Source organism: Bos grunniens, chromosome 23, assembly GCF_055505025.1.
Source record: "Bos grunniens cultivar Pamir isolate PY7600 chromosome 23, Bosgru_T2T1.0, whole genome shotgun sequence".
NCBI lineage: Eukaryota > Metazoa > Chordata > Mammalia > Artiodactyla > Bovidae > Bos > Bos grunniens.
In genome coordinates, this window is record NC_141187.1 from 42,256,519 (window position 1) to 42,274,332 (window position 17,814).

General features: G+C 45.9%; 1 protein-coding gene across 14 annotated transcripts in view; it reads left to right on the plus strand.

The window, feature by feature from the left end:
- ATXN1 (ataxin 1) overlaps positions 1-17,814 on the plus strand; it is a 420,722-nt gene that overhangs the window by 222,140 nt on the left and 180,768 nt on the right. For 10 of the 14 annotated variants that reach the window (XM_086370177.1, XM_086370178.1, XM_086370182.1 and 7 more), the window contains one exon: positions 8,035-8,095. The gene's annotated coding sequence lies outside the window, so the exon portion shown is untranslated. Of the gene's footprint in view, positions 1-6,951; positions 7,922-8,034; positions 8,096-17,814 lie in introns of those variants that run through there. The other 4 variants (XM_086370180.1, XM_086370179.1, XM_086370189.1 and 1 more) reach the window with 2 other exon arrangements.

The following is a 17,814-nucleotide window of genomic DNA, read 5'->3' on the forward strand; positions in this document are numbered from 1 at the left end:
GAAATAAGCCAGTTACTGCTTTTGGATAGTGTGTGATATTGTCATTTGACTTTTTACTAAGTTAAAATAAAATCTCTTTTGGGGAAAAGGAGGAAACAGATTCTGTTTTTCAGGTTCCCAATGTGATGATATTCTACACCAGGGGTTGACAGACTCTGGCCCATGGGCCATATCCCACCTCCTCTTGCTTTTACAAATAAAATTTTATTGGCACACAGCCATGCCCGTTTGTATAGTATTGTCTATGGCAGCCTTTGTGGGACAGTGGCAGAGCTGAGTGGTTGTGACAGATTGTCAGACCCACAAAACCTAAGACATTTCCTGTCTGGCTCTTTTTACTGAAAAAGTTTGCCAGCCCTTGACTATTCTAGACATTTAAGAAGTACCGTTAAACAATCGACACGATATAGTGGTGTTGACGGCTGACCATTCACTCTACACTCGAGTAGTTTGAAAGCCGTGAAGCTCATGGAGGTGTAAGAGAAAATGACTTTTGAGAATTTGCTGAACTCCAATGTTGTGTCCAGATGTGTTCTTTAATTAAGGCTTTTTTGTTTGATTGGGGCCATAACTTTTGCATCTAGCAGGACTCCTGCCCAGTGTGGCTGAAAGGTTTCTAACACAGGCAGCATTTTTTAAAGTTACAGTATCTAGAGGACTTCACTGGCGCTCCAGTGGTTGAAGCCTCCAACGCTTCCAGTGCAAGGGGCACAGGTTCAGTCCCTGGTCAGGGAACTAAGATATCCCACATGCCATAGCTTAAAAAAAAAGTCACAGTATTTGACGCTTGCCTTTGCCCTGTGAAAGTCCCTGTTTATACTAAACTTCAGTGAAGTAGCTCTGATCTTTACGTACAGTAAGAGGAGTTATACTGCAGGGACGTGGCTGGGAAACGTATAGCACAGAAAGCTTGTGGCTTTTTACTCTAAAAATAGCATCCTACTTCTTTTACCACTCCCTCCAAGCAAGAGGTGCAGCCTTGCTAAGGTAGCAATGGGCAGTTTTGGAATTTTAAGATGCCGTTGGTTTGCTGATTTTGTCTTGCCCTCTGTTCAACCGTTTAGCCGTTCATGCAGTGATCTTATGCTAATTACCAGGAGAATTGTTAAGGTGTACGGGCATGGACTTTGAGGAGCTTATATAGTATGTTTTGGCAACTCAAGGATATTAAATATTCAATTTAAAAGGTTTTTATTTTAAGCATAGCAGTGTGTACATCTCAATCCCAAACTCCCAAACTATATCCCTCCTTTGCTGGATAACAACAAGGACCTACTGTATAGCACAGGGAACTCTGCTCAATATTGTGTAACAACCTAAAGGGAAAAGAATTTGAAAAAGAATAGATGCATGTGTATATATAACTGAATCACTTTGCTTTGCAGTTGAAACTAACAGAACGTTATTAATAAACTCCAATATAAAAGTTTTAAAAAAGATTATTTATAATATCCTTTGAGATCATTGGGAATTCTAGACCTGTGCACACACAACATACACTCATAATCACCCACAAACACAGGCTCCCAGGAAATCATGAAGCTAGGAGTAACGTCTACCTGAAAATGCCTTTTCACACAGAATGGCAGGTAACCATTCAGTACAATCCAAGTAGGATCTCAATAGTGGATGAATCTGGTGAGATGTCACATTTTGCTGTAGATATAATATTTATCTAAAGGCGAAATAGAGGCTTTATCCCATTTCATGAGGCTTACTGCCCCAACTCATAGTGAAAGCGTTAGTTTTCATTTCTTGTTGTTTAGTTGCTAAACGTCCGACTCTTGCGACTCCATGGACTGTAGCCCACTAGGCTCCTCTATCCATGGGATTTCCCAGGCAAGAATACTAGAGTGGGTTGCCATTTCCTTCTCCAGGGGATCTTCCTGACCCAGAGATCAAACCCAGGTCTCTCATGTCTCCTGCATTGGCAGGCAGGTTCTTTACCACCGAGTCACCAGGAAAGCCCATGGTTTAGTGCTGATCTATTGAAAGCTTTATAGCCTTTTTCCTTTACTTTTTGAGAAGAAAAGTTGAATTCTCCGCCCCCCCCCCTTAATCTAATAATCAGTATTTCTCTTCCAGATGTGGTTCCTAACCTATAGTGATTTTAATTACTCTCCTCGGGAACCGCTCCCCAAATACTCTCTCCTCCATGAGTTTAAAGGCTTTAATGTTGAGCACAGTCTGGTGAGAATCCCCTTGCAAATGATTTTCTTCAGTTGGTATGAGGGCAGTATTTCCTTATTTTTGTATCTGTGTGTTTTTTCCCCCTAGGAACAGATTTTCATGATATATATTTCCCCAAATCTTTTCAATTTGTACCATCATCGTTTCAATTTGTAGACACATTTTGGAATTCAGATCTTGCCCTTAGAACAACTGGGGGGTCATCCACCCGCTCAGTAAGTGTGCCTTCTTATTTATGGCCCGATGAGACTTCATTCATTTCTGCATATTTTGTTGTCTACTGTTGATGTCAGACACTGGACTCGATGTTGGGAATACAGAAATAAATGATGTCAATTCCTTGCTCTCAGGGCTGGGCCACAATTGAGTGGGGGAAATGCAAACTCACAAAAATTTACAATGGAATATGATTGTAGAGATGTGTACCACATGCATTATTAAGTCTGGGGAATTTGTAAGCTTACTTAAGTCTTTCAATTGAGTTAGACTGTGGATAAGTGTATCAGATGAGAAACACGTAAATGGTGTTTATTTACTCTGAGGTAGTAAATGGAGAAGTTGAACGAAATAAAATGCATATATTATGACCACTGGCGTCCAGCAAGGCCACTGCCCCCGTGCCCCTGTTCTGCCTGCACTTTCTTCGTATGTGGGTCATTAACATTGTGTTTAGGTCAGATGAGAGTCTGTTCCATCTGCTGTGATAGCTGAAGTAAAATGCTGATGGAGATCATTTGAGATCGTCTCTGTGCTGCTGATTGCATGCTTGTGGCTCATAATCAGAATGATGCGAAGTAATTGTTCAAGCGACTTGCCACGGCTACGTTTTGTGTCGTTGCAACTGTCAGCAGTTTGGTCCTGCTCCTCTGCCTGAAGCGTGTTTGCCCAGCACCTGTTGGATGGCGCGAGTCGCCCTTCACTGTTGTGGGTGACATCGGTTCTAGCATCCTCACTTGCTGCCCCCCATCTATTTTATAACCTGAAAAAGAAATGTCTGCTTATTTAGTGGGAGCAAGTGCTGGCTTTTGTGTTCAACAGAATGCTACGTACCAGGGCTTCCATACAGAAATCCACATGCTTGTTGCCACAGTGCTCCTCTCTTTTTCTCTTTGGCCAGAAAAGCCAGGCAGACCTGGCTTAGAATTCTTGCTTTGTCACCTACTGGTTACATAACCTTGGGTAGGCCACGTGTCTTGAACCTTGTTTTCCTTATCTGCGCACTGGGTCTAAGAGAACCTGTTTTACAGAGATTTTGTGAGAATTAAAGATAGTAGATAAAACTTGTTGGCATAAGTGTTGTTGTTCAGTCATGAAATCGTGTCCCACTCTTTTGCAACCTCATGGACTATAGCTTGCCAGGCTTCTCTGTCCATGGGATTTCCCAGGCAAGAACACTAGAGTGGTTCCCTTTTCCTTCTTCAGGGGATCTTCCCAACCCAGGGATTGAACCTGTGTCTCCTGCATTGAAGGCATATTCTTTACTGCTGAGCCACCAGGGAAGCCCTTGTTGGCATAATTAGCCACCCAGTAAATGGGAATAGTTAATAATAAGGAATCCAGTGCTTACTCAGGATGACATTATACAATGGCAACACAGAACTTTCCTAAATCAGTAGTCCAAAAATATGTTGTAAGTGTGGAATAGAGAGTGTCAGCCCAGTTTTCCTAGCTACATCATATTTACCAGAGACACACAATTGGATGGGGGTGTCAGAATCTGAACCCTCATTTTCCATGGCTGGGTCTGCTCTACAGAATGTACTCTGGGCCAGCCCACCTACACCATCAAAGGATGTACTCCGGGCCAGCCCACCTACACCATCAAAGGATGCAAAGGTCCCTTTGAAAGCACATTTAAGAATGTGTGTCATTTAGGTTCCACTGCATAAAAGAGACATTATACTGGATAGTGCACAACACAGCCTGACCATCTGGTTTCCTCTCATGCAGAAAGCAGGGACCACGACAGAGAGAAGCAAAGCAGAAACTCTGTCCCTTTAAGAAGTTCATGGTTAGATCTAGGAACTTCTCACAAGCTCCTAAACTGTACCATCAAAAGAGATCTGTTAAACGTAGCTCACTCCATATTCCTCCATACAGTAAAGTCCCTAGAGGGAGTTGTGGAAGCGATGCTTTCTCTGCTTCCATCCAGAGCTAAATTTTAAGATCTAAGTTCTTATCTCCAGGTGTTGATGCTGTTACTCATGGACAACATAGAACAGTAGAAATCTCTTCTACGAACATGCCCCCCACCACAAATTGTTACTTCCCCTAAAAGTCGCATAAGCTGGACAAAGCATGAACTTTTCTGAGAACGTAGCGTGTGAAGGGTTTATCACCTGTGCATTTGTGGGAACCCACAAGTCGAACTCTTGTGTTTCTCCACTTTTGGTCTCAGATACCAGAATTTTTCAGCTGGTATCTGATTTGGCATTTCTCTGCTGCCGCAATGTGCCCTGTCTTTCTTTCGCTGTGCTCCCTGGCAGTTCCCCACCTCCTGCCTGCTTGTAGGAGCAGGGTTGGCAATGCATTAAAGGGTTCCATTCATAATTGGAGGACGAGTTCACTCTACACTCTGCTGATCGCGGGCATACCTTCACTTTCCCGGTTACTAGTTTCTCAGCCGAGGACAAGCACGTGTCGTGCAACTCAGTTAAGCTGTATCACATACGTTTTTACCAGACCAACCATTCTCTTTGAGAAGGAAATTAGATTAGAAATATCGAGACCGCACAAACATTCCCATTCTTGATCTCTTCTAAATATGGTAAATTCTGATTTTTTTTAAAAAAGTTTTCTAGTTTGTATAATGTGATTATAATTTTTACGTTCACACAGGAGTCTACAATTTCCAGTTTACTTCTCTCTGTATCATGAAATCACTCCACCACAATCGGGCCGTAAACAGGGACACCTCTTGAACTTCAGACTTAACGATTTTCACACTTGAAAGAGGCATCTATATCCGCTGGTACTCCTGGTCTTTAAAATTTTGTCCCCTTTCAATGTATTGGAGACTCACTGAATATTGTGATTTGTGATATTATTCCCTGCAGTATATGTACTAGTTTGTAGTCTTCTCAGCTACACCCACTCAAACCAAAACAATTTTTTGTTGTTAAGGCTTCTGATATTTATACACGCTGCCTTTCCCAATCTTGATGATGATGTAGAAGCAAAAGAATCACACGCTACCATAAATGTAGTCATTTCTCATAAATGTGGGACACTGATAAATTCTGTAAATTCAACAAATACGGATTTAGTGGTTCATTCTTTCATCGCAATACTCTTGTAGTCCTTAAACAATTATGATGGGTATGAATTTGTTGATGTTAAAAAAGTTTTACAATATAACAAGTAAAATATTAGACAAGAACAATATGAATGGTATCATAGAATGTTATAAATACACTGTATATATGTATATAATTTTATTTATATAAGTATGTGTATGTTATATTCTGTATATTTGAGCATAGCTGAGACCTTGCTGCTGTAGAAGTGAAAATGTTCAAAGTGTTATTAGTGGAACTTTTGCTGCTTTGTATTATCTGGGGTTTTTTCCTTCCTTATCTGTATTACCTAATTGTTCATGTGGGCATGTGCCTAGTTGCTTTGGTTGTGTCCGGCTTTTGTGACCCCGTGAACTGTAGCCCACCAGGCTCCTCTGTTCATGGGATTCTCCAGGCAAGAATACTGGAGTGGGTTGTCATTTCCTTTTCCAGGGAATCTTCCCCACCCAGGGATCAAACCTGAGTCTCTTAAGTCTCCTACATTGGCAGGTGGATTCCTTACCACTGAGCCACCTGACAAGCCCTGATTGTTCACAGTAAATGGTTTTACTTTGTTTTCATTTTTCTCATCTCATTTTTGGGGCGTGGAGAAAAAGAGAATACAATACAGATACCCACAGTTTTCTCTGCCGTGTCTTGTCGTCACAGATCTGTAAATGTGTTATGCTGCACGGCATTAGGGGATTTTCTTTTTATTAAGTCTCTTCTGCGTGCCAAGGACTGCACTGAGAACCTGAGACATGATGTGAAGTTGGTATTATGACCGCCATCAATGCAAATGAGGAAAGGGTTCCGAGAGTTTATGTCCCCGGCATCGCACAGGTGGTGGGTGACGCATCTGAGACTCAGATTCAGGTTTGACTCTGAAATCAGTGTGTGGGGTCCTGGTGAATCTCACTCTAAACCTCCTGTCTGCCTTGAGGAGGAAAAGGTTAATGTATGCGAGTGAATTATAAAGTGTTGCTTTCGAAAGACGGCGCTCAGAGATTTCACCAGTGGGGCCAGGACCATCTCTCGGGGATTGCAGTGTTTCCCTGCAGGGCTTTCAGTCAGCGTGTGAACTTCCCAAGAGGCAGGATCACGTGCTTTCAGTACCCCTCTCCTCTCCCCGCACAGGCTGGCGGTCGGGGAGGGGGGTTTCTCCCTGGGGCTGTGAAGACAGCCTAGAAGATTCTGAGGCATCAAGTCTGGGAATCTGTGGCCAGTGGACACCTCCCCGAGAGGAGACTGTCCATCCAGCCCTAGAGGTCGCAGTGCTCTTTTCCTTTTAGGGAAAAGGAAGGAAAAGCAGTGGCTGGAGACTGGATCCCTGGTACTCTGGGATCGTGTGAAAATTACCAGTCTGGGGAGCTAGGCTCGCCTTGCCTCCTCCCCTCCTGAACCTGCAAAGCCGTCTTGAAAACAGCCTGTGGAAATTTTTAAAAACTTGGATCTTGCGCCGAGTTCCTTGGGTGATGCAGATTAAATGGTCTGTGGCTGTCACCGCCTTATCTGCCTTTGTCTTCCAGGCTTCCTCTTCCAACACTCACATCATCTCGGTTCTTTCCCACACTTTATCTCAGACACCGTGGCTTCCTCATGGGATTACTCAGTCCGCCTGATATGTGGGCGCCTCTCTGCCAAGTCCCCCTTCCCGTAGGAGCTTAATTATGGATCCCTTTGGGGTCATGGACTTCAGTGGCGCCGGCCAGGGGGGAGGAATGGATGGAGTTGTGGGTACCCCATTTTGGGAGAAGGCAAAGTGACGTGATGGGATGCTCTGGTTACTATGAAGACATCTTCAGTTAGCCCCATTGTTGGGGTGCAGACGTGGCGGTTTTAAAGGTCTACCTAAAAATGATTTCCCAGGCACCACAATATATATGAACTATATATTGTATGGTCAGGCCAATCAAGATGGCAGTTCCCTTGGTCTCTGCATCGCCTGCCCGACCAGGCTCGGCTTCACTCACATGACTATCCAATCCCTTAATTACAGGGCTTAATCAGTAACTGCCTACGTGCTTGCTCTGCCCTAACCTCTGGGTTTCCCTGGTAACTGGGGGAGCCCACCTGCCCTCTATTCCCCCTATAAATTGTAGCCTCCTCCCCCAATTAGTGAGGAGTGCGGCCATGTCCGTGTCTTGCTCATCGTCTGTTGCACACGGGGATTTGTCTCTCCAAGGCCTCGGTGGAGGACCCCCTTGTCCAGATGTCTCTGTTGCTGTCTCTGGGCTCTTCCTCTCATCTCGAGCCTGGGCAACTACAAGCCTTGAAGACCCGCGGGGTGCGGCCCCACGACACTCCTTTTTCAAAGGTTCACTCCTCTGGAGATAAAGGAATCATGCACATGATTATTTTCTTCATATTAATTGTTCAGAGCTCCGTCTTTAAAATTCTCGTACTCAGCCAAGCGGTGGGAGGTCCACGGTCTTCAGAAATTAGCTGCGTGCCTAGTAAGTAATCAGGGGCCCGGTGCTAGGGGGGCGTCTCATCTCCCTGGCCCGCGTCCCCAAGCCAATTTATAGGATGGGTTTAATGTTTTATTTTTAATCTTTTTCTCTTCCAGTTTTCCAAAGAAATTAGTCCGTTTTCTGGGTGGAGAGAGACCAGACTGCTATTTTCACAGGGTGAGTGATCCTTTGACTCCTTCACGGGTGTGTTTTACTCGCCTCTCTTGGTACGTGCTTATAATCCATAGGCCTTCTCCCACCTGGTACTGAGATACTCTTCCTACTCATTGCGTCTCCTCTTCCCTTCAGAGGGGAGGGTTCCCCCTGGTGTTTTTCTGCCATTTGTTTTGGCTGTTCACAGGTTTTGTCTCCTCTAAGTTGGTCTTCCTCATTGGTGTTACCTTGTTCATCTCGCAGAAGGGATGAGAGAGGAAATTTTTTTTTTCCTCCATTGGCTGTTGCACAGAACCACGGCCGTGGGCAAGGGGAACCCATGCATTTTGTTCATGTGACATACTGTCTTAACACCACGACAGGGAATAATGGGATGTGAGCGCTAGCTGGGACGTTAGAGCCCATCTGGCAAAGCCCCTGTATACAGACGGGACAGCTGAGGTCCCGAGGGCTTCCGTTCCCCCGCTACCCTCTTCTGAGCCTAGATTATGAGGGAGGCATTGGACTTTCAGCTGTGTGCGGTTATGGCCCCCCAGTCCCACACACAGGTGTCTTTTGAATCCCAGTGACCTCTGAGGATACAGTCAACAGGTGGTTCAACTTGATGTTATCCCAATGGTAAAGAATCCACGGCCAATGCAGGAGAGGCTAGAGACCCAGGTTTGATCCCTGGGTTGCGAAGTTCCCCTGGAGGAGGAAATGGCAACCCACCCCAGTATTCTTGCCTGGGAAATTCCATGGACAGAGGAACATGGCAGGCTCCATTCATGGGGTCGCAGAGTCAGACACGGCTGAAGGCACCCTCACCACACCATACCTCCATCTGTCAAGACAAGTGGCAGGAGGAGCACTCTCCCCTATTTAACTTTCTCATACTTGACTACTACCTAGAGAAGCTGATGGCATGGAGGTACCCAGAACCATTTTTGTTTGGGACCTCATCTGAAAAGGCCTATTTTTTCTTTCCTTTGCGCCTTTCCCAAACCACCACATTTGCAACACCCCGTCACGTGCTGGGACTCCGTGGTCCACCTGTTTGCTGTTGGACTCCCAGGCGCACCTGCAGGTGGGTGCGGGCCAGCTGCAGAGCGGCACGCCCCCACCCGGGACCGCCGGCACCTGCAGAGCCAGCTTACCAGGGTTTCCGTGCTGTGCAAATTTGGCATGCAGTCGTAGACTCTCGGAGGAGCATTCCTTCTCTTAAAAAAAAAAAAGGTATGCTTCCATGAAATTAAAAGACGCTTACTCCTTGGAAGGAAAGTTATGACCAACCTAGATAGCATATTCAAAAGCAGAGACATTACTTTGCCAACAAAGGTCCGTCTAGTCAAGGCTATGGTTTTTCCTGTGGTCATGTATGGATGTGAGAGTTGGACTTCAAAGAAAGCTGAGCGCCAAGGAATTGATGCTTTTGAACTGTGGTGTTGGAGAAGACTCTTGAGAGTCCCTTGGACTGCAAGGAGATCCAACCAGTCCATTCTGAAGGAGATCGGCCCTGGGATTTCTTTGGAAGGAATGATGCTAAAGCTGAAACTCCAGTACTTTGGCCACCTCATGGGAAGAGTTGACTCATTGGAAAAGACTCTGATGCTGGGAGGGATTGGGGGCAGGAGGAGAAGGGGATGACGGAGGATGAGATGGCTGGATGGCATCACTGACTCGATGGACGTGAGTCTGAGTGAACTGCAGGAGTTAGTGATGGACAGGGAGGCCTGGCGTGCTGCGATTCATGGGGTTGCAAAGAGTCAGACACGACTGAGTGATCTGATCTGATCTGATGGAGACTGTACAAATGTGGGATCCCAGAAGGTGGACCTACCTGTGATTCTTTCAAGACACCTGTGCCACACCTGGCTCTGGATCACCTTCATTTAGGTTGACGATCTAAGTGCAGTTATTTCCAAAATGTCTTATCACCTCTAGAGCTTGGTCTAAACCTAGTATTGAGAGCCCATGTCCCTCATTGTATCCCACTTCTCAGCTTAATCACTTTATCTTGACAGACAGAGGGCTTCTCTTCAGCCCTTCCTGGAGTCCTTGTAAAGGAACTTGATTTTTCTGCTCATCAGGTTACAGAGATAGTCTGCTTTCTACCAGCGTCCTGTATAGAATTTAGAACGTGGATTGCTGATTCACTAAGGGACTGCCTATCTCGCCTGCTTATTACTCTAGAATTGATGTCTCCTGGCCCCACGTACTCCCTGTGCATGAACTGTGCATCATTAGAAGTGTGAGGGTGTCCATTCCCTCATCTTACCCAAGAAAAGCCCCGAAGGTTTATCCCCCAGAGCACACCGCTATAACATGGGACGCCGAGGCCTGCTGTTCCCCGGGGAAACTGGAGGGGCTCAGTGGAACCAAGAGATTGATCACGACTAAAGCAGGAGACAGTGAAGGGCCTTGGGAAAAGGTGCCGAATTCCTTGCCTGTTTTGTGCTGTTCTTTAAGTAAAAAAACTGGTAGAGATGGGTATGACCTGAGGAATGGTAAAGCAGTAAAATAAGGACCACCTGAACCCACGCTGAGCCACTTAACGACAACTTCGGCTTGCTGCTGGGTTGTAAGGAGTTGGAGGCATCAAATCATTGTCCCCAAAAACTACACGCTGTTTGCTTTTACTGCTTGTGGGGAACCAAAAATACACCGAAGCTGTGAGTTTCTTAAAAAGCAACTCAGAGGCTGATCCCCACGCCTCGTGTTGGTGCCACACAGTTTCCTGTGCTGTGCAAGTGTCCACCTTGGGAAACAGGGGTCCACTGGGCTCCAGCTCATGCTATTTGGTAGGGCTGGACCCTGGAACAACGCTGCCGCCGTTTCCAAGCTCGAACAGCGCCCGGCCTCGATGGTATCCCTTTAAGGGAAATCCTCCTGCCAGCACTGCGATTTTATTTGCCAGAGGCCAAGAAGCAGTGGCATGTATTGGTTCCATAGCAACATGTCTGTGCAGCCAGAAAAAATATCATGGCCATGGCAGCCTGTGTGTCCTGAGCAGGATGAACACAGCCCTATGCCTCCCGCCTTTTTTTCCATGTTATCCCGCCCCGCCTTTCCTCTCCTGTAGAGAGTGCGGACTGGGTCATTGTTATCCGTCTCTGCTATCAACAGTTGCCTCCTGTCCCCACCGAGCTGGGGGCTCGAGGGGAAGGAGGTGTCTGTAGTAAAATTGTGCGGGTCCCCGAGTGTGCTGGCAGAGAACTGCCCAGCTCGAGGCGGTGAGAGCCTGTTCTTCTAATCAGCCCTCTGGCCAGGCAGCCCTGGCAGAGGGGCATGGTGGACAGAGTGCTTCCTGGACATGGCGCTCAGCTGCTCCTGGCTGAAAGTGGACAGGGAAACAGGCCACATTTAACGTGGTCCACAGAGGGTTGAGGAGACCCCTCTCAGGGCAGTGCAAGGCCAGGCCCTGTAGGGCTGCACCCAGCGATCCGTTGCACATGGCATATCTTCTAGGGGCTTCCACCAGAGGTGCAGTTTCTAAGTGCAGTCTCTCCAGCGTGTGTGGGTGGGGTTTTCACATTTCTTTGATGTTTTCTCGTCTCTAAAATCCTCCATGGGGACTTCCCTGACTGCCCAGTGGTTAAGACTCTGTACTTAAAATACAGGGGGTGTGGGTTTAATCCCTGGTCGGGGAACTAGGATCCCACATGCCATGTGTGTGGCCCCCCAAAAAAAATCCTACGTGAAACCATTGTGATCACTTTGGGTATTAGCAGATGCTTCCCCCCACCAAACTCCTGACTCATTTAAAAATCTTTACCATCCATTTGACATTTGATTTGTATTTCCTTTTTTGATATATAACACTTTGGGGGCCTGAGCAGTCTTTTTAGGTAAAGAACCTAGGAGCCATCCTTCTTACTCTTCATCTTTTTTAAATTATTATTTCTCTCTGAGTCTTATGGATAGTAACTATACCATTAATAATTTCTTCATGATAATGTTTTGGTCTCATCCAGTCTCATAAGGAAGCAATGAGGCAAGTCTGTAAATATTAAACGTCTTTCAATTTTTTAAAAGAGAAAAGATAGATTCAAAAATTTCGTTTGCTGGTGTGGTTTTAAAAAAACATGTAGATAGGAAATCATAAGGTAAGACTATCTGAAGATTTCACATTTCCTCCTCTTCCTCTTTGGCTACGGACCATGAACTGTGTACCCTAGGGTTTCACAGTGGCACTGAAGTCATCTCCCTTCTCCCTCAATATTTGCTATTTCTGTTGAATTTGCCTTATTCCTCTTGAGCTAGACCTCTCGTGAAACCCCAACCGTGTCTTTGGAGCTATTAAGTAAGAGATTTGAAGGATTTTTCATTAAGATGACAGGTTTGATAGATTGGGATAGTGCTTCCTAATTTAGTTCTGAGGTCTGTTGAGGGAGGAAAGGTTTTTTATTGTATGAAAACCTTTATTTTCAAAGAGTACTCATTCCTTCCCAAGTCCTGAGCCAACTGAGAAATAAGACAAGTGTAATAAGGCAGATGGAGCCAGGGTGAACCTCTGGGACTGGCAACTGTTAACTGAGAAGTTGTATCTTAGGATGAGAATCTCAAAGAGCTTCTCTGGTCTGGGCTTGGTCACAGTCTACCTGCAGGAAAGTTTTGAGCCTGTGGGCCACTGTCTGTGTGAAGAAGGAAGGAAAAAGAGAACCTAATTCTCCCCCTCCCACCCCTGTGGTAGCGTAATTCTACCCAGTGAAGTTATGGGTTCCCAAGGAGAGGTGTGGTCCACCCTGGCTTTAGCCCCCAGCCAGGTACCTCGCTCCACATCCCTGGGAAAGAAAAAGGATGGAGTAGAAGGCCAGAAGGGTTAGGGGAAATTCTTCCCATGGAAAAAAAAAAAAGGGATGGAGTCTGGTGTCGGCCTCTGGCTCTGCTCTCACCTCTCTCTCTCTACACGTCTACAAATGGAGGGAGGGGGTCTGGTGTGTCCCGTTTCCCTCTGGCCGTCTCAACCCACTGGGTTTTCTTCCTAGCTCCTTGGTTTGCATATCTCTTAACTGGTTTATTGTTAGTCTCCTCTATTAGAAGGTGGCGAAAGCAGAAGTCTTGTCAGTACCATTAACTGCTGTGTCCCAGGACTCAAAGCAATATACGCAGAGGAGGCATTTGATAAATCTTTGCTGGATGAATATGTGAATAAATGTTTTTTTGCCTCTTCTTACATTTAATTACTTGGATGTCTTTGTGCCTTATCTTGCCTGGCTTGTACCTTATTCATATCATAAACTCAGGTCAGCTGTCAGTTCTCCATGGAACCTTCCAGCTTCCTTTCTTCCAGGGGAAAGGATCACTTTCTTGTTTGTAAGCGGTTGCCAGGAGTTGTGTACACGTGAGTGTGTGCAGCTGTGTGTGCATGCAAGTCTGCCTTTTCTGTGTGTGCACGCACTTTCTGGATCTGGTTCTGTAACACTTGGATTCACTTGTTTAGGTATCAATATTTAATCACCTTTACTGGGTTGTAAACTCCTTAGAAACTGGGCAGCCCCTTATTCATCCCTGTTTCTCTAATACCTGCCATCCAGCAGGAGCTCAGGAAATGATTTTAGCGTTTACTGTGTGTGCTTGCTCAGTCGTGTCTGACTCTCTGCGACCCTGCAGGACTTTGTCCCCGCCAGACTCCTCTGTCCATTGAATTTTCCAGGCATTGTTATTTCCTCCTCCAGGGCATCTTTCCAACCCAGGGATCAAACCCACGTTTCTTGTGTCTTCTGCATTGGCAGGTGGGTTCTTTACCACTGCGTCACCTGGGAAACCCCTCCGCTGTGTCTCAGTACTTAACTTCCTAAGTACCTTACACGTATTAACATATGTAATTCTCACAACAACCTTACAAGATACATTTTTTTTGCTCTCACTGTATAGATAAGGACACTGGGGCATAGAGAGATGAGGTGACTAGCCTACGGTCTCACAGCTAGTATGTTTCCATAGCTGTTATCATTGCTGGTCCTTAGGACTGTTTAAATATACAGATGAAGGAATAGGAAGCCCAGACACATATCATTAAACAGGACCACAGACACTGGGATCAACACAAATAAGAGATGGTCACCAGGCCAACCTATGATTAGTTGACAAAGAATCCTGAGGCCCATGCTGACATAGGTGAGACCCTAAAGTTTTACAGTAGCTATTGTGCTTAATTCCTAATTATCCATGCCAGTAGAATGGCATTAGTTACTGAAAGTAAATAATTGTCATTATATTAGGGGGATTATTTCTTAATGGGAAAATGTTAAATCATCAATTATGAGTTGAACAGTTGCTGTATGCAAGGCTCACTGCTAAGTTTAGGGGGACAGGGTGAAGAGGAGAGCCCTGTGAGTAGAAACGAAGGTCACCATGTTTAAGAGGCTCTTGTTAAAGAGGCATGATGACAAGTAACGTCAAGGAAATTAAAAAAATAAAGGTCAGTGAGTATAAGGATGATCACAAGGCATTATTACACATGATTAATTGCCAAATGGTGATAGTGGAGGAAAGGAAAGCCATCGTGTTAGTCAGGACAGGATGGGCTTGTGCTGCAGAGAGTATCCTGCATGCTCACTGGCTTAAATTAAAGCAGAAGTTCCCTCCTCCCTCATCGAGGGTGTAGTGGATCTGGTGTCTCTGCCTTTCTTCTAAGAAAAGACCCTATTCTTCACGCATAGCTCCCCAATGTGGGCTGCATGGATCTTTTCATCCTAGAGGCCTTCCCCATGATCACAGAGGAAAGAGAGAAAGCCTGCAGAATTGTAGCAGCGATGAAAGCATTGCCCTGCAGGGGGCATGTGCCCCCTGCCATGTCCTAAACACGGTATTCAGTCTTTTATACATAAGCTCCCATCTTTCAAGTCTGCTTATTTTTGGTTCTCTTCCACCCAGCACACAGTAGGTGCCTCATGAATATCTGTAGGGTGAAGGAGTGGGTGAGCCTAGGGATGACATGTCACTCATTCCTGATCATGTTTGTAACAAGAATGCACGTGGCAGCCCCAAAACCCAGACTTGAAGAAGTTAAGCCTGCCTTGATGACATTGACTCAAAAGAGGATTAATAATGATAAAATAACAGAGCTAACATTAGTTCATCACAGTGCATGGAAAATCATGAAGACCTGGGCAGGTTAGATCCAAGTCAGCTGGGGGTTGAGCTCCCCTCCCCAGCCTTTCAGGCTTCAGCCCTGTCTCGGCCACGTCACTGTCTGTCTGCAACTTGACCTCTCGGTTCATGTGTTATCTGGCTGCCCTCCTAGCCTGGTTCCTCCTGAACAAGGTAGAGATCACTATCCTCCTTTAAAAATGAAGACACTCAATTAAGGAGAGGTTAGCTTGTCTGGGATGCTGCTGGGATTCCAGTCCAGGGGTATCTGACTGCACTCTGGCATCAGGCTGTCGAAGGTGTACCTGCTACCCCCCATCCTGGGGTTGGCAGGCTGCAGCATCCTGCTCCAGGTCAGTGGAGAAGGGACATCTGAAGGGAAGTCGCTCAGTCATGTCTGACTCTTTGTGACCTCATGGACTATAGCCTACCAGGCTCCTCCATCCATGGGATTTTCCAGGTAAGAGTACCGGAGTGGGTTGCTGTTTCCTTCTCCAGAAGGGACATCTGGACAAGGGCAAAACATAGCTGAGCAAGGCATAGCAGCCGAATGTGAACAGTGAGTTGGAAGCTCTGGGTGTGAATCCACATGGGCAGTGGTGCACTCATAGAAGTGGAAAGATGGTACTGGAAACATAGGGTGGGGTCATACCATGTGTGTGAGACTAAAGAATATGCCTTTCAACCACATCGCTGGATGTAGTATTTGATCCAGAGAAGCCTGAATGCTGGAGGACCCATGAATGTGGTTTCTCACAGATTCTTGAAAACGGTGCTTGTTTGTTTCTGGGTTGGGGGCAGGGACATGTCACGGAGGGGAGAGGGAGGGCTCTGAGTACATATGGTCTCAGCATGGACAGGGCAGTGCTTGTGGACACGGCCTTAAAGTGGAGGTTGGTAGTCACTGGACGTTTCTCAGCAAGCTGGTGATGGAACCACTCCTGTCTCAGTGAGATTAGCTTTATAACTGTGTTCACAGCGTAGGAGGTGGTGAGGAGAAAACCAGAGACGGGGGCCATGGTTGGGAGGTTATTACAGGAAAAGGAGATAAGATTTTGAAAACTTGGGAGCGTTATGAAGGGGCAGATGTGGTCAACTCTACAAGCAAAGAGTTGATGAGGACAGGGTGACTGTTTGCATGTAAGAAGCAATGGAAGGAGTCAGAGATAATGGACTTTTTGAGCCCAAGTAGCCATTGAAGCTATCCTATGTTATATATTTTTTTGAGCTTATTTTAATGACAATGTCATTCTGTGAGTTGAGGCTTCTTGGGTAGAATTGGAGGATCGCCTTAGATTAAGATAAGCCCCCTTTGAGTAACTGAGTGTTGTCTTGACCCCAGCTTTTTCACATCTCTCTTCCTTCGCTGCCCTGCCCTCCCCAAGGTCTTGGATCAGTTCTTAAATCAGCAGCAAAGTCATCAGGTTACAATTTCATCTCCATTCTGGCCCTCTGGTGGAGATAAAATGGCTTAAACATGAGCGAGAAAGTAGAATTTAATGTTGGGGCATCTAGTTGCTGATGAAAGAGGCCTTGTGGTCCATGCTCAGAACCGTGTCTCTCTTTCCTGCTGGTTTGCCTCATTACCAGACATGAGCTCCCACGGCTCTGGGAGGTGCGTGGTAACATTTTGCTGGTCGGTCAAATTTTTGTAAGCTGACAATTCATCTGAGCTTCACCAGGTCACTGCACACCATTTTCTCTTTTTTGGTCTAACAGAGTGCCAGTTTTGATTTGAAGGAGAGGAGAAAGGCTGTTTGATGGAAGAGAGGAGGAACACTCTGCATTCCCCTTTTACTTCCTGGGACTTGTCCTGTCACATTTCACAGGCTCCTGTCTCTAATGGTAGAGGACAGTCTAATGAGAGGAGCAAAGTGCGTGAACTGCACACAATTTAAACTCAGCTCCCAAGAACCAGGCTGGGTGCCGGATTCCTGGGACTCAGGAATTCATCAGCCCCAGTCTCTTTTCCTTGAATGTAGCCTGGAGAGATGCTTGCAGGGGAGAAGAAAACTCCTAACTGCTTGCCCTTATTCTCTGCTTTCCGCGTGGCTCTTGGAAGCAGGCATCTCCAGCCAGGGATGCAGAAAGTGTGATAGAGGAGGAGGCCTTCAGGTTGCCATCCCTCTTCCTCGAAGGCCCTTGACCTTCCTGATGCTTCTCTTGCTAGGCAGACCCTCCTGCTTGCCCTCGTTGACATCTGTACTGCCTCTCTATGAAAGCTTTGCCCCTTCTTCAAACTTCAAGGGTCCCACTTGACGTGGAGATATCTGACATTCCTCCTCATTTCAAGCCCTCTTGCCAACCCATAAAATCACCAGAGTTTGTTAGATTGATTCTTAAGTGATATAGCAAGATGGTCAGAAGCCTAGAATATGTCTGGGATTGGGGACGGTGTACATTTAGACAGAAAGGCTGAACTACGTATAGATTATGACATATTGTGTTTCAGAGAGAAGGTGGAGATAAGCTTTGCTCCCCATCTTGCAGAGTTTCACTTGTTACTAGAAGATTGTAAACGTCTCGAGTTTTCAGTGATATCTATGTTCTTTTGATGTACTTTGCAGGGAAACTCAAGCAGGAACAGGCTTCAGAGTAAGCTAACTAAAGCATTGCGGGCTTTTGATCACTTTTCATTAGCACGAACA